We start from the raw sequence: 18784 nt of genomic DNA, 5'->3' as shown, positions 1-18784 counted from the left end.
ATCAAACTAAGTGTTTTTATCAAACTAAGTGACCATTGATTTGTAAACTGAATTTGGAGACACAGTGTGTAACATTGAAGTTATGACTTGTAGTAGGCTATACGCTTTTCGGGTTTTGCACTTTGCAGACAGTCCCTTCGGACTTGTCTCTCAGCCGCCTGCTCATATAGACCCAATTAATTTATATTATAAGGCTCGTTTTGAGGAAAAATAGGTTGCAGCTTGTTGTCTACGTTAAAGAGACATTGTGTTTTAACAACGTTTAGCTCACCGAACTCATTGAGCACTCGCCTAGGCTATAGCCTAAGTCCAAGTTCAAATTAACTCTAACCGCTCCATTAATGGATACAATATTGTTAACGTAGCCTACTGAGCTGTTTGAAACGGCCCGTGGGACATCTATCTTTGCGAGGGAACGCAAATATCTTTGCGAGGGAACGCAAAACTTTTGCGAGGGAACGCAAATATCTTTGCGAGGGAACGCAAAGTTTTGCATGGGAACGCAAATATCTTTGCGAGGGAACGCAAAACTTTTGCGAGGGAACGCAAATATCTTTGCGAGGGAACGCAAAACTTTTGCGTGGGAACGCAAAGTTTCTCGGGGGAACGCAAATATCTTTGCGAGGGAACGCAAAGTTTCTCGGGGGAACGCAAAAGTTTTGCGAGGGAACGCAAACGATTTGGAAAAAAAATATCCTCCCATCCTAATTTTTTTCCACCACCACGTCCCTTTAGGGGCTCCGTATGTACCTGATAGAAATACATACAATTACAAAATTATGTGCAATAAAAATTTGACTATGGCTCACATTATTTTGGCACCTGTATGGCCATAAGCACAAGTGCAGCTCATAACTGAATCATCTGAGACATATGGTTTGAATGAAGACCTGTAATGTAATACAGAGGCTGTACAACATTATGTCTCATTCACACTTGGGTTACTACTCCTGTTTGAACTGCCCATAGAATTATTTACAGAGCAGATACATATACTGAGAATGATTAAAAATGTTTGCTTTAAAATGGTCTTAAAATGCATTAAAGTTCTTTCTTTCTTTTTTTCTTCTCCAATAAGCACAAAGGAAAAGTCAAATCCTTGAGTTTTTATCCTTGAATCCCAAAATAAAAAAAAGTTCATTTTATAAGAACACAAATTTGGCCATGCTCAATTTTAGACAAATCAAACACTCAGAAAACAGTGATTCAGAGACTGACCTGGTTCAATGACCTGAACCTAAAAATACAAAAATACAAAATAATAATTTATTAATTAAAATATAATATATTAACAATAATAATGCAATCATGATACATATACGTGACCCTGGACCACAAAACCAGTCATAAGGGTACATTCTTTTAGTTTTTTTTTTAGTATTATTATTAAATAAATTATCTTAAATGGCTGAGATACAACTATTTGAAAATCTGTAATCTGAGGGTGCAAAAAAATCGCCTTTAGAGTTGTCCAAATGAAGTCCTCAGCAATGCATATGATTAATACTGATATATTTTTTTATATGTATTTACGGTAGGAAATTTACTAAATATCTTCATGGAACATGATCTTTACTTAATATCCTAATGATTTTTGGCATAAAAGATAAATCGATAATTTTGACCCATACAATGCATTGTTGCCAATTGCCACAAATATACAGTGCAATTTATGACTGGTTTTGTGGTCCAGGGTCACATATATAGTGATAGTGATATGGTATAGTGATGTAGCTTGAACATTTTTTAATCTGCTTAATCAAAATAATAATGTCATCATATATTTTCTCACATTTAAGAAGTTTGGCCCAGTAAAAAGCTTTGTCCTTTATCAATATTTCATTTGAAAAGTTCAGCTTAAATAATCTTGCTCCATTTAATGATAACAGAGGGTTTCTGTTTCCCTGCTGCTAACACACTCCGCAAGTAACCTACGATAACACCAAACCTGTTCATTTCAATTCGCTCCTGCAGAGTTCAACAGCTCAGTCTGACTTCTTACATTTCTCTCATTTCTGCAGAGAAATCGTTCAGGACACCCGCTCTTGAGGATGACATCATGAACAAACGCTGTAGATGAGATTTATTTATCAATGACAACTTGACAACAAATCACAGTCCAAAGGTTAGTGTTTCACCTCTTTGCTCACATACTACTTCAAAGAGGACATTTTTTTAGATTAACTTTGCATTGGGTTTACTCATTGGCACCACATTCCTTTCAAACTTTACAATTCGTTTACCACAATTAGCCTCGTTTACTCCTGGAATTAAGATGCGTTTTGGTCGATCACAAGTAGACGAGGGAGACACATTCCCGTTTACACCGAGGGTGCTTCTCATTTCTTATTTGTGCATCCTCGTTTTCCTTTCCTCACGTCTTAGCTACATCCCCTTAGGATGCGAGGAAAGGAAACACCTGTGTATCCTCGCTCTTGACTCCTCTGGAAGCTTCCTCACTCCTCGTTCCTCGCGGTGAAATTAAAAAATTGAGATGTCTTTCTAGATGGCTGACTTTGATCTGTTTCCGGGTCACAGGCAGGAGGAAGGAGGAGTGAAGAAGCATCATTTTGAGTATTGAGAAGCACCCGTGGTGTTTTATGCTGCCCTCACATGCTATCGATTATCGATTATTATCGAAAGTTTCCTAGTTAAAAATTGCACACAAACTCTCAAGTTGTATTTACCACTGGTAAGCTCGGGGATAATTTTGATACCCAAGTTGCCGATTTGGGTGGGCTATAAACTTTAAATATGGCAGAGGGAAGAAAGTGACTGGCATACTTTATTTGTTTTTTCCCACAAAAGCTACATCACCTTGTCTTGTCATTAAAGTAGTGCATATTTACATATATGAATAATCATTTGAAGCTTACTGTATGTTTTACATACAGTGAAAAAAGCCTGTATTTGACCGAAATTCCAGAATTGGCAGCAAGCTGACTATCTAGATAGCATAGCACTGTGAATGTTTATATGGTTGTCAGAACGCTAAATATAATTTTGGCTTTAATAAGATTTTCCCAATAAATAGAAAAGAATGAACCTGGTGTCCTCCAAGGCTGCTTTTACGCTGTAATTCTTAATGCACAGATCCAATCTTTTGACCATATCCAATTTTTTGGCCCGCCAGTTTACATTCACTTTAGACACGATTGGTATCCGATATCTGTGTTTACATTAATTCCTGGCCATAATAATTGCTGGTGATTGCTTTACTATGCACATGGTAGACCCTCCGGTTTTGAATGGCCGTGCTATTAAAATGATTTATTTAATGCATGTCGGGTAGCCATGATTATTGGCCAGCATGTACAAGATAACAGCTGTGACCAAACAGACAGTAATTTATACAGTCAGTTTGTTAATTTATCTACAGCTCGTTAGATCTAGAATTCTGAAGTGAAATAAAGTAGCGCTTTAAAATATAATGTTTTTAATAAATTCAAATTAATTAGAGAGAGAGCCTAATAGTGAAGCTTGTTGGTTTAATTACAGTGAAGTTATCACCTCATTGCTGAGAAATATAATGTAGCTTTCAGTAAAGTAAAGCTGTTTTATTTATAAATCTCATGGGGCAGAGGTTGAAATCCAGCTTCTGGGTGTTTCTGTGATGTGCGCTCAATTTCTTTCCCTTATGTTTCCACATTAATAAAAAAGCTGTGAGCGAGTGCATATAGGCACATCGGCTTCATAATACGACATTAAAAAGCTATCATTGTGGGCAAACGTGTTGCCTTCGCCTTGAAACGTGTTGCCTTCGTGGCTTGAAATTCAATGGGGAATCGGATATACGTGTTTAGATATGTATCTGATTTAAAACCACATAAGCGGATGCGCAAAAATTGGATCTTGTGTGGATTTTTGTGTTCACACGTGTGCAGGAAATTCCGATGTGAGTAAAACATTTTAATTTTTTCTGTGCCAGTGTAAACGCAGCCCACGATTCCTGTTCTTTCCGACAACAAAGCACTTGAATTCGACAGACTTGTAATCACGACTTCAGAAGTGGGAAGTAGGAAATTTCCGATAGCACATGAAGGCAGCATTAATCCGTCTCTTTTGTCCACTGGCCTTCTGAAGTGAAGCTATGCGTTTGTGTAAGAAAAATATCCATATTTAAATCCATATTTATGATCTACCATCCGGTGAATCGCCTTCCGTATTCAACTTACGGAAAAAGTGTAACGCCTCTCGCAGTTCAAAATGCTTAGTCAGGACTTCAAAAACGAGGCAAAAGTCTCTGCCATTATAAAGCTTGGAAGAGCCAGGACATTTTTAATATAACTCTGATTTTATTCATCTGAAAGAAGAATGTCATATACACCTATGACTTGAGGGTGAGTAAATGATGGGCTAATTTTCATTTATGGGTGAACTTAACCCTTTAAAACCAAACTCAGGTCAAAGTTTCAATCCTGGCCAGCGCGCTTCCCATAATGTTTACGCGTTAGGTCAGTAGGTGGATAGTAGGCGGTCTTTTGTGTTTGTTTGAACGCATTCGACCTCAAAATGTTTTAGACACATGTAGACCTATTTTCAGTCACCCTCTTGTGATCGGATTGATGGAAACGCTTCTTAATACCAGGTGTAAACAGGGAATATAGATATTCCTGTATAGATTTTAAATTGTATAGGCTAGAATGCCTTTTAAAAGTGACAATGCATGAAAGAGTCTGTGAACTGTGGTGAGACAGGCAGCAAAAAATGCAAAACACGGAGGCAGAAAGATAAAAAGTGCAGGAAACTGGATATGTTTATTTGCCACTGGAGTATTTGATATGCATTTTTCCTTTAATTAATAAGAGGATTGCTGGAATAACTGAGAGATTTCATCACTAGATAACAAAGAAACAATGGTGTGAGACCTTGGTAGCCCCTTTTTACATGAAGGATAGGCTATTGACTACACTTTTAAACCTATGTTGGGCTTTTCTGCTTTTGAGAACATGTTGCCGTATTGCGATTCAGTTTATAGGAGCGTGGAGTGATGTTAAGTGTTTGACGATGGGCCAAAAAACACTCCTCCTTTTTTGTAAAAGAGCAATTTAGAAGAATGAGGCAGATTTTACTGAAGAAAGGCAAGGTTATATTTCCTTATTCAACAGAGACGCTTTTCAACACATGCTTTTTTTTGTTTATGGAGTGTCATTCCAGTCATTTGAAAATGCCAATTTTTTAAAGTGTACCATAATTTTAGACAAAACAAGCCACGGCATAGGTTGATCAATTGAAGTGACCTTGTATTTGACTTCCATGTTTCAGGATGAAATAAAATCCTTCATACCTCTGTGACCGTTTTGGTTTATTCACATGCACAATTTATTTTTTTAAGCTTGCATGGACTATTTTTAACGTACATAGGCCACACTTTCTCTAATATGTGAATTGATTTTATTAAACATCTTGTCACTTCATAAGGAATATTAAACAAAAGTTTTCTTGCAATGCAAAGCTCAGCTTTTTGAATATGCTTGCATTGTGTTCTCTGTACAGACTCTGTAGATAAAGATATTTCCAAAAATGTATTTTAAGCATTTATTAAAAAATGACACAAAGCACCAAGGCAAAATCCTAAAAACCTCCATTCCTCCTCATATGAGGGTTTTGTTTTATTGAAAAAAAAATCTTCAAAGTAACCTGATGTTCAAGGAGGATAACAGATTCCTGACCAAACTGTTTCAAATAATATAGGAGAGCTAGAATTTTAGGGTCCCTTTACTCTATTAATTGACTTTCAACATTGTTGCTTCATAATGGACTTCGAGATGAGGCTTCAAAGACATCAGAAACACTTATAGAAAAAGAATTTGAGGTGATGGAACTCGCTTTCATGCTTTCTAAAACCCATAGACCCCATTTTGTGAAACCAAGCACATGCTGTGGCGCTTTGTAAAAATCACTATACCTTCATCTGGTTCAAGGTTTCTGAGGGATAATAGCTATTCCAGACCAACAAAGGCAATGTACATGTACGTATAAATCGTGTCTGAGCCGAAACTGGTTTAGGTTGACAATGTCAAACACTGGACTGAAAGAATGAATGTGAGAAGGAAGTCCAAGGATACTGTGCTCACACTTCTGTTCTGACGTGCCTTAACATCCTTGTAATTTTTATAGATCCTTAGGAAGCATTGAGAACAAAAACATACTTTGCCTCTTTTGATGTGGACAAATCAAGGAAATGGTTGTTTACAGAAATTCATTTAATTTCAGCCGAGTGATAAATGTTCAAACTGTAAATAAATAGAAAAATACTCTGAATTAAAGTGAGTGTGTGGATTGAGCAATGTGTAGGTTGTTTGTTGCTTTCAAGGTGCTTTGATTGGGTTTAAAAAACATCAAAACATCAAGCGTTTTTAATTTGTTTCTACTGTGCCTTCTTTATGCTCTACAAATATGAGTAATTCCAAATATGCAGAATCGATATGTTTGATATATTGCTGTTTCACCCACTCCGATGTTGATATGACCTGTCATTGTGAAGGTAAAGCCAAAGGTGATGTTCAATTACAGCAGTAAAACATCTGTGCACTTTTTCATTTCAACTTTAATTTGAGCCGGATGGGTTTTTTATTTACAGTATTTCTCAGTTGCTTTGGGACATTTCTCAGATCACAACTGAAATTCTCAAAACGACTTGTTCAGCCTTCACATCATCTAGTCATTTGTGCACATCATAAAAATTTATCATTCTTTTGAACAAGTTGCAAATGCTTTGGTACATTCATGCTATTGATTATGTACAGTTTTTTGCAGTTTCCTGCATTATCAATTGCTTATGTCATGTTGCTCAATTATACTATTAATACTATTCTATTATAATAAAAATTATACTGGTGATTGAGGATGTTGTTCTCCCAACATTCGGCTGCACCTTTCGACAATAGACCCTTTTCACAGACTGTGATGACGCGTTTTTTAAATATATGTACATTTATAACACTAATATTTAGTATTTTATTACTTTTGCATCAAATTACAAAAAACAAGTTACCGCTGCTGTGAGGATGTTTCTAATACAGTGTCTATGGGAGCGAGTGATGGTGAAAATTAACATCTTTCTCTCTTTTGACTGCCGTTATCAATCTCACTAAACAATTTTCACTCTTTTTGAAAGTTGTGAAATCACTATTGTGGCGTTTTTCATTTACTATTTGAGCAAATGGGCACACAAAAAAATATTTAATGTATTCTCTCATTCACAGCTATAATATTTAACCCAACTATGACAACTTCCGCTCTGAGAAACCCGGAAATGTGAAAAGGGTCTATGGCTGACACGGGTCAAAAGGTGCAGCCGATTGTTGGAAGATCAATATCTGTCACGGTCTTGGAACCAAAGATAGCCTGCAATAATTTTCTGACACTGTCAGTAATTTAGCATGATCATCTCACAGTGTGTTTGCTGCTATGACCTACAACTACTGACTATCCAATAAAAACGCAACATGAAAAGGTGTGTTGATGATCACGACATTGCGCTAAAACTTAAAATGACTTACCTGAAGCTCCATTTGTGAAATTGGCGTACCAAGTTGGCCTATTTTCCCTAGCCATGACTGCGTCCATATTCTCGTTTGCTTCCTCTTCTTTTTTCAGCTCCCATAAAAACCACAATTGCTAAAATGTGATTCATCTTGTTCTATTTGTTTACCAGTAGCGCATACTGACGATGATTTATTCTTCTATACTAACTTGTCGTAACCTACGATTCAATAGTGTCATCTTCACAGTCTACTTACATGTAAGTAGTAAGAGTTGCACAGTGTGATTTGTAATGATTAGAGTCGCACAGTGTGATTTGTAATGATTTTATAGGATTGTCAAAATCGGTCCACTTTAAAAACAGATTTCCATGCTTTTAAAACTGACTGATAAAAAGACGAAGTACCACTCAAATCCAAATCTGTCAGCCTTATTAATAAAAAGCTGTTTTATCAAATCATATTTAAAAATGTCAATTTTTTGCAGTAATGCATAAGCTGTATCAGTCCACACTGATTTCACTGCACCGCTTACAGTCTGAAGGTCATAATTCGGCTTTGTACATCCATTAGTCAATGTCCACTTCATTAACTAGTAAATAAAAGCACAGCTGCCTTTGTCCAGTGGTATCCAGACCAAAAAAAGTCAATTAATCTCTTTTGAAACTCACAAACAACATCATTTGGTGGGTTTATTACAAGACTTTTATGCCAGATCATAGAGGCAACTTAGTTGTAGTGACCTTGACCCTCCCCCTGTATGATAGTTAGGTAACACCCACTTCTATCTAGGCAATTTTTCCCACCATACCCTCCCAGTTCTTTTCCTGATACACCCCTAGAAATTTCAGCCCTTCCTTTCCCCTATTTTACTCCACCTGAGAGTACTAGAGGAGGCTTCTTTTGCCAATTCCCCTTGGCCTTTTATTCCAGCTGACCTTTGCAGATGAGACCTTTTCATAAATGTTGAGGTTTTCTTTTAATGCTTCAACATCTTTTTCATTATATATATATATATATATATATATATATATATATATATATATATATATATATATATATATATATATATATATATATATATATATATATATATATATATATATATATATATATATATATCTGGCACTTCACTTTAATTTTGTGATGAAATGGACAGAATTTGAAAGATGACACTTTGATTCTGTCAGGGTTCTGTCACTTCGATCTAGCTAATTCGGCCGGGGATTTTTACGTGGGTGGTGGGAGACGGACGGCAATAAAATCACTGACTAGCCCCTGTAAATGATGACAATACCTTCCGACCCCATGAGAAACAATTACCGTCCGAGGGCTTCAGGCAACTCCTTCACCACTAACGGAGCAAACTGGAAAATCAAACTTTTCCCGAACCCTGTGGGGAGGAGGGCCACAGCATCATGGCCACCAACAAAACTCAGCAAAGATTGTTCTTGCTCCGGCTTTAACTGCTGGATATTTGGCAGCATTGCCACAGCGGAATGAATAGCTTCGCTCGCATCTTTTCTCCACCGCCATTACTGAACTACAACTAGCGCACAACATCAATGTCATTGTTCTCAACCACTCCCTCTGTTCGCTGATTGGACCGGTAAAAAGTCCCAGACGGAGTACTGAAGGAAAATAAAAATTGAGTGGAAGTACGTAGGAGGGCGGAGCCAGGCTAGGTGTTCGGATCCCAGCACTTGGGTCTAGTTTTGGTTTTGGTTTTGTGTTGGGATTCGGACATACATGCTCCGCGTGTTTGTCCTCTGTCGTGAGCACACTGAATGAGCATTCGCTCATTCTCGTGCGCTCTGTCTTGTCGTGTGAGTGTGCGCTCTTCTGTCCATGTGTGTTGTGTTCTGTGTGGCCGCGGCTGGTGTTTTTCACTGGCTGCGTGCTTGTCATGTTTTGTGTGAGCACATCGTCATGTGTTCTTTGTGCCATGTGCTCTCATGTCTATTGTCTAACCCCGCCCACCTTGTTTCCTGATTATTGGTTCATTTTCCCCACCTGTCTTTCCTCGTTACCCTCTTTTGTTTGCTCCCGATTTATTCTCCTTGTTTGCAGGCCTTTGCTGGATCGTTGTCGGATATCCCTTGTGTTTTCCCTGCTCCTTGTGAAAAGCCAAGTGAATTCCAAGTCCTAGTCAATTCTTGTTTTTTTTCCCCTCTGGGTAGTTTTTTTTGTCTTGTTTTGTTTTATTTTATTATTATTATTATTATTATTATTATTATTATTATTATTATTAAAGAAACCCATTTATCTGCAATTGAATCCTTGCTTCTTCCCTTCACCCGACCCTGACAGTTTCTTACCGAAAGTAACAAAACACGGAGCTTAATGCTATTAGTGGTGGGTTAGGCTACAATGCTTTATTCGTTTGTTCACAAACTGAACATTTGCGGGACAAATACGTGTACCGTTACATCAAATGTCAAGGAAGAATTTAGTTTTGTGACATAAGGTAAAGTGAGGTCAACCTCAACAATGGGCCAGGGCAGCAGGACGTTCGGTAAGCCATGAAAGTACCACACTACGTTCTGTGCATAAAGCAGATACTTTAATAGGCCTGTTTTCATAACCTTTAACTTGAAAGCATTGCAAATTGTTTCATAATTGACAGAGTAGGGGTTCAATTGCTGAAGAATAGAGTTGCCCTGATAAAAGACCTCGCTGTCAAATAACACTATTTCTTAAAACTGGCTGACTAAGCCCACCACCCACCTTTAGCATGACTAATTCCCCAGTGTATAAAAGATTTTAAAAATCCAAATTCCAAAAGCTTTGAGTGTTAAACAAATATCAATGGTCAACTCTATCAAAAGCATTTTCTTGATCAATAGAAAATATATCTAAAGCTTAATTATCCATGTACGCCAAATCAATGACATTTTTTAAAAGAAAAAGGTTATCTATTATAGTACTATTTGGTATACAATAAGTCTGGTTTCTTTGTATCATAAACCCAAGGTATTTTAGTCTATTTGAAAAACACTTCGCAAGAATTGTATAGTTTGTACATAATAGTGCCACTGGTCTCCAGTTTTGTAAAAGAACAAGGTCACCTTTGTTGGGTAGTAATGAAAGTACAGCTCTTTTACAACTAGTTGGTAATTCCTTATTCAAAAGAATCTTTAAAGACCTCCAACATGTCTTCCCTGAGTACGTGCCAAAAATGTTTTAAAATTCTGAAGGAAGTCCATCAATACCAGGGGCCTGACTGACCGAAAGCTGCTGAACTGCTTTTGATAGTTTTTGTACCTTTTGGTCTTCAGGTATTGCTGTTTAGGTATATATTTGAGTAAAAAGTCCATACTTGAGACACACTTTTGTGCTCCATACAATGCCTTATAAAGGTCCGTTGCAAGCATCCTCATTTCTTTTGGATCAGATTTCAAAGTTCCATTAGCACATGTCATCTGGTTTCTTTCCATTTCTTTTCTTTCTAAACTAAAAAAGAAAGATCGGGAGCATTCATGTCTTTCTATGAAGAAAAACTAGCTCTAATCAAAGCTCCTTTTGCATGTTCATGAAGAAGCCTTCTCTTTTTTTTCCAAATCTCTTACATCTAGGCAAGTCAAGTCAACTTTATTTATATAGCGCTTTTTACAGTGCAGATTGTTTCAAAGCAGCTTCACAGTGTTACGGGTGAGCTCAGGCAGGTAGACAAGGAGAGGCAGAGGAGTATCTCAATGGTTGTTTACTCAGGGTAACAACAGAAACACATACAGGGATCATATCATGGAACAGGATAACAGGTAGCATAACGGTGACCGGACAAAGACAGAGTGAACAAGAGGAACTTAAATACAAACACAGATAACTGACTAACGAGGGGCACAGGTGATACAGATGATAACGAACTACACACAGCTGAACAGAACTAGACTAACGAGGGTAACAGAAAGTGGCGGGAAAGAGAACAAGGGAACATGTGACAAATGCAAACAACACGACAGAAAAGATATGTAACACACAGTATTAAACAGGAAAATAATGCAACAGAATTTTATTCAGCCTTATAGCCGTTCTGGAGAAAACGGTGATGTCATCAGCTTAGCTCAATTGTCATACAGTGACAATGTGGGCATTAGAACAGTAATTAGATCAGTAATTTAGTTTATATGGTCAATTTAGTTTAATAATTAGATTTATTTGGATATTTAGTTGAAAAATGTAGTGTCCCCAACTGAGCAAGCCAAGCCAGAGGCGACAGTGGCAAGGAAACCAAAACCCCATCATGTGACCTAATGCAGAAAAATAAACCTTGGGAGAAACCAGGCTCAGTCGGGGTGCCAGTTCTCCTCTGGCCAATTAACAAAAAGTGTATGATTATTATTCTGGCAACTTTACAGGTCATAATAGATCGGAATATTCGAAAGATCGGATGCAGCAAGCCGAAGAGGGTTTACTGAGGATGATGTGTCGATTAAATAATTATTAAATAGGAATAATCGAAATATCATAATCATCACCCGGAGACGGGTTTATTGAGGATGCCGTATTCCATCCATCCATCATCTTCCGCTTATCCGGGGCCGGGTCGCGGGGGCAACAGTCTAAGCAGAGACGCCCAGACTTCCCTCTCCCTAGCCACTTCCTCCAGCTCTTCCGGGGGAACCCCGAGGCGTTCCCAGGACAGCCGGGAGACATAGTCCCTCCAGCGTGTCCTAGGTCTTCCCCGGGGCCTCCTCCCGGTGGGACGTGCCTGGAACACCTCCCTGGGAAGGCATCCCGGAGGCATCCGAAATAGATGCCCGAGCCACCTCAGCTGGCTCCTCTCGATGTGGAGGAGCAGCGGCTCTACTCCGAGTTCCTCCCGAGTGACTGAGCTCCTCACCCTATCTCTAAAGGAACGCCCAGCCACCCTACGGAGAAAGCTCATTTCGGCCGCCTGTATCCGGGATCTTTTCCTTTCGGTCATGACCCACAGCTCATGACCATAGGTGAGAGTAGGAACGTAGATTGACCGGTAAATCGAGAGCTTTGCCTTGGAGCTCAGCTCCTTCTTTACCACGACAGACCGGTACATCGACCGCATTACTGCAGAAGCTGCACCGATCAGTCTGTCAATCTCCCGTTCCATCCTTCCCTCACTCGTAAACAAGACCCCAAGATACCTGAACTCCTCCACTTGAGGCAGGAACTCTCCACCCACCTGAAGCGGGCAAGCCACCCTTTTCCGACTGAGAACCATGGCCTCGGACTTGGAGGTGCTGATTCTCATCCCAGCCGCTTCACACTCAGCCGCAAACCGTCCCAGTGCACGCTGAAGGTCCTGGCTCGAGGAGGCCAACACGACAACATCATCCGCAAAAAGCAGTGACGAAATCGCGTGGTCCCCAAACCGGACACTCTCCAGCCCTTGGCTGCGCCTAGAAATTCTGTCCATAAAAATTAGGATGCCGTATTGATTAAACAATTATTAAATTGCAATATTCGAAAGATCGGAGTCATCACGCCGGAGACGGGTTTATTGAGGATGCCGTATTGATGGAACAATTATTAAAGTGCAATATTCAAACAATCGGAGTCATCACGCCGGAGACGGGTTTATTGAGGATGCCGTATTGATGGAACAATTATTAAAGTGCAATATTCAAACAATCGGAGTCATCACGCCGGAGACGATGGAGGATGCCGTGTCGATGAGGCAATTTTAGGGGGAGTCTACATCTGCTAAATTATTATTAATTGCATTTATGTCAAGTTGTTCTACGTCTCTCTCTCAAATTCTCTGATCTTTTTAATCAAACTGTTAGTGTGGGCAGTATAATTCTGATAAAACATCTTTATTTCTTTCCAGTTATTCCACAATAATACAAATTTCTTACAGAAAAAAACCCACTTTTACCCACAATCCGCTCTTAATCAAGCAACCAACCAAACTCTGCTCATTCAAGAACATTGCAACGGCCTTGTTAAGTCGCGAGGCTGAAACTTTTTTCACCCACAGCGACAAATATATATCCTCCACGGATGCATCTGCATCAGGCATGATGCACCTGACTCCATGACGGAGTGAAAGAGATTCTCACACTCCGCCACGAGGCCAAAACAATAACAATGTAAAAACACAAAACTAAAAGAAAAAAAAAAAAAACTAACCACAAAAACTTAAACAATTTTCCAAGAAAAAAGGAAAAAAACAGTTGCTCTTCTCACCCGTGAAATGCTCACACACCCCGCACTCCCGACATGCAACACGCACTCTAGAGAGAGAGAGAGAGAAAGAAAGAAAGAGAGGGAGGAATATTACTGTAAAAACTGTAATACATTCAGCAGATATATTGGCATGATCATTAAATAGTAATTTACTCATGTTAAGGTGAAAATGAAGGACCCATAGAAGGACCATTTTTGGACTCAAATTGACTTAGAGAGAATTTAGAGAGCTCCAATGTGTCCCGTCCCTGTAAGAGACAACACATTTCCCTTCAGTGCAGCACAGCTGTCTGTGCGGAAAGAGAATACCCAGCAGCACCGTAACCCGTCACATCAATCTCTGCCCGCTTGACAGGCGCTATGCCCACCTGTTCATGGGCACTGCTTTCCTGGCCACAGCTCGGGGCTATGTGTGTGACAGTCAGGGGTCTGGCTGCTTGTGCTTTTCAAGCCTCAGATTACACATGTACACTTTTATGACATAGGCTACTGTTTATGTCACAATCTTTTGTATTTAATATCCACATTCAAGCAGTAACAGCAATGTGATACAGTATGACTGGCTTTACTCAAAAATATCGACTTTTTTCAACAATGTCTTCTCTTCCTTGTCACTCTCTTTTTACGTTGTTGGGCAATTCACACTGTACAGAGCTTCCAGGTTCCACGGCAGAACAGTGCCTCACTATTGACTGAGAACCACATGCATGCGTTGTGGTGCTTACGTGAATTAATCGTCCCCCACCCCAATCATTATTCTCACAGCAAGCTAAACTCAAAAGTTTGCAGCCCTGAAACCAATTATGGTTTAAACCCACATTTCCACTTGCCATTGTGTAGCGTTTACTACAGTTGACTGAGCAGAACAGGTATATAATTTTTAAATATGTCATTTTGATTTATCAGACGGGTTTTAATCGATTACAATTATTGTCTGCAGGGGACTCATTTTACTTTCTGACATGCAAGTCTTTTATTATCTCTCTGAATGCAAAGTACACATAATCAAGATGTGAAATGATCTTACATCACTTAGTATGCACTTAATCTGATTTGATTTTGATGGGTTTTAAGCTAAATCTTTTACTTGCATCATCTCTTCTCAAGATAATCACCCCAACGAATCAGATTTTAATGTGTGCATTCAGCAACAGATCTGATGAAATCTCTTTGAATTCTATGCTAATATAGTAATATTAGTCATCAAGACTGGATGTATAAATAACATGAAGCAACTGCTGTGGAAGTGTGACCATTTGCATGACTGGGATCAGTCTGACAGATCGCATTCACTTAGTCACCATGACCTGATCATGAACTGCATGAAGTTGACATGCAATCAACAATACAGACTTGTTTCAATATATTCCCCAGACAAACAGTCAGTTAAACTGATTGTGTTAAATTGTGATTAAAAACTCAATTAAATAGTGTTTATTGTGTTTATGCTCTATATGATGCAAGATAGAGTATAAACATCATATACATATTATATAATCTTGGGATACAGAATGGAATATTTAGGATCATGTAACCCTGCATACTGGAGTAATGATGCTGAAAATTCAGCTTTGCATCGCAGGAATAAATGACATTTTAAATTATATTCAAATAGAAAAGTTATTTTAGAGTGTAATCATATTTCACAATATTATATTGTTTGTACTGTATTTTTGACCAAATAAATGCAGCCATGGTGAACATAAGACTTTTTTCAAAAACATAGATTTTTCTGTTGCCTTCTACATGAGTTTAAAAACTTTACATTTCTTTGTAAAACCAATCAATAGCTTCTAACTGGATATTTAATGGTAGGTTTTGTGACAACTTACCTTCTGTTGTGACATGTTGTCAGTTCAACGTGTTAAATTAACTGTATCTTTTGTATTGCCAATAATGGTGAAGATGTTCAGTGGATTTTTTTAAATTAAATTCTTTAGGTTATATACAGGTGCTGGTCATATAATTATAATATCATCAAAAAGTTGATTTATTTCACTAATTCCATTCACAAAGTGAAACTTGTATATTATATTCATTCATTATTTCTTTTAATTTTGATGATTATAACTGACAACTAAGGACAGTCCCAAATTCAGTATCTCAGAAAATTTGAATATTACTCAAGACCAATACAAAGAAAGGATTTTTAGAAAAAGTATGAACATGAAAAGTATGAGCATGTACAGCACTCAATACTTAGTTGGGGCTCCTTTTGCCTGAATTACTGCAGCAATGCGGCGTGGCATGGAGTCGATCAGTCTGTGGCACTGCTCAGGTGTTATGAGAGCCCAGGTTGCTCTGATAGTGGCCTTCAGCTCTTCTGCATTGTTGGGTTTGGCATATCGCATCTTCCTCTTCACAATACCCCATAGATTTGCTGGCCAATTAAGAACAGGGATACCATGGTCCTTAAAACAGGTACTGGTTGCTTTGGCACTGTGTGCAGGGGCTAAGTCCTGTTGGAAAATGAAATCTGCATCTCCATAAAGTTGGTCAGCAGCAGGAAGCATGAAGTGCTCTAAAACTTCCTGGTATACGGCTGCATTGACTTTGGACCTCAGAAAACACAGTGGACCAACACCAGCAGATGACATGGCACCCCAAACCATCACTGACTGTGGAACTTTTACACTGGACCTCAAGCAACGTGGATTGCGTGGCTCTCCTCTCTTCCTCCAGACTCTGGGACCCTGATTTCCAAAGGAAATGCAAAGTTTACTTTCATCAGAGAACATAACTTTGGACCACTCAGCAGCAGTCCTGTTGTTCAAGAGTGGCTTAACACAAGGAATGCGACAGCTGAAACCCCTAAAAAAGTTTCACTTTTTGAATGGAATTAGTGAAATAAATAAACTTTTTGATGATATTCTAATTATATGACCAGCACCTGTATGTGCCTATACAGACATTGAAAATAAAGCCACCAAAATAAATATTCACTATAGTAAAAAGTGTGACAAAATGTTCCAATCTCGTTTGATTATCTTAATTTTTATATGCATGTTTGCTAAAGTGAAAATTTTGTAAAGTAGTTAGTTTTATTATAGTTTAACAGTTAATATTTTGAATAAGCTTGCTAATTAGTTTGCGTTCCTCTGAGAAATGTTGTGTTCAATTGCAAAATGTTTGTGTTCCCCAGATAAACTTTGTGGTCCACAAACATTGAGGAGCACAAACATTTTGTGAGCGAACGCAAAGTTTCTCGGAAGAACGCAAACATTTTGCGTGTGAACGCAAAGTTTCTCGGAAGAACACAAACATTTTGCAAGCGAACGCAAAGTTTCTCGGAATAACGCAAACATTTTGCAAACGAAAGCAAAGTTTCTTGAGGGATAGAAAAATATTTTCGAGGGAACGTAAAAGCATTGAACTTTATTTTTTATATTATATAATATATTAGTTCCAGTCAATAATTGTAGTGCTTTAACTCAAACTTGTTTCAGTTTATTGCCGAGGCAACATTTGTAATTTTCATTTAGTTTGTTTTTCAACAAATATTTCTATTTTATTTTATTTCACCTTTATTTCAGTTAACAGAAATGTTTTTAATGGTTTTAGGTAACGATAATTACCCTGAGTGATAAACACCATTAAACAGGTCAAATTATGTATTTATAATCAAAATCATATAATGACTTAAATTCAATAATTTATCAAAATCCTATACTCAAAAGTTATCAATTCACAAGCGTTCTTACACATGTGTTGATGTAAAAGTAACCTTTTCTAGTTAAGCTGAGCAAACCATAGTTCAGTTTCACACTCTACAAATCACCTCTCATCTTAAATCTCTTTCCCCCATCCCTTTCCCCTTCAGTTGCTGCTTTCAACTTAATGTATCTGAGGTCCATTAGTAGCCCCCCAGACCTCTCCACCTCCCCCCATCCCGTAAAGCCCCTGCACCCTTAAGGCACAGCCCTAATGGCAGGGGTGGTTGGAAGTGAGCTCTTAACGGATCCACGGCAGGAAGTCAGCGGCTCTCATGTTACCTGGCCAGGTAAGACAATGTTTGTTTACTTTTATCACTGCAAGTCCGGAGGTCATGGGACATGAAGAAGTGCTGAAGCGTTAGAAGGTGGAGGCTTGTTGATGTTGAAAAGACTGACACTCAATCCTGAGATCCAGAGTTTAGGACACTGAGGAAAACACATTCCCGAAAGCAGTCATATATCTGGACTGGCAGTGGTTCTGCTTGGGCTGTGCAGATATATATATTAGATCCTCTGATCTTCTCCACAACCTAAACAAACATGTATGTCTGCGTTGGCAAACTAAATGTGGTAATTCTCTGAACAAAAGTGAATGAAGATGTTGAGAGACACTCTCTCTGTTTTTCATTAATCATCAGGTCACATTGGTGCCAAGCTGATCATGATATATTTAGTTCGTATGACTCTTTTGCTAACGATTTTACAAAAAAAAATATGAACATATAATAGTGTGATATATACTGTATACTCCTGCTAATAAAGTTTGGGGTCTATAAGATAGAGAAGTATCATGTTTACCAAGGGTGCATTTGATCCAAAATACAGTATAAACAATAATATTGTCAAATATTATTACAATTTAAAATATCTGTTTTCTATTTTAATATATTTAAAAAATTAAATTTATTTCTGTGATGCAAAGCTGAATTCAGCATCACTACTCCAGTCTTCAGTGTCACATGATCCTTCTTTTTTTTTAAATATATTATTAAATATAAATGCATAGTAAGCAATATTTTATATTTTTGCATTTTAATTAAATTTATATGTTGGTAATATACAGTATACAGTAATGCAAATTCTCAGAAGTTGTGACATTTGTTGACATATTTGTGATTAAATGATATATCATACTTAAAGGATTAGTTCACTTCAAAATGAAAATTTCCTGATAATTTACTCACCCTCATCTCATCCAAGATGGGATTCTTCATTCTTCAGTCGAAAAGAGAGTTTTTTGAGGAAAACATTCCAGGATTTTTCTCCACATAATGGACTTCAATTGCAACCAACGGGTTGAAGGTCCAAATCAATGCAGTTCCAAAGCGCTTCAAAGGGCTTCAGAGGCTCTGCATGATCCCAGCCGAGGAATAGGGTCTTATCTAGCGAACCCAGTGGTCTTTTTCAAAAAAACGT

This window comes from Gobio gobio, assembly GCF_949357685.1.
Source record: "Gobio gobio genome assembly, chromosome: 12".
Lineage (NCBI taxonomy): Eukaryota > Metazoa > Chordata > Actinopteri > Cypriniformes > Gobionidae > Gobio > Gobio gobio.
This window is presented reverse-complemented; position numbering follows the sequence as displayed.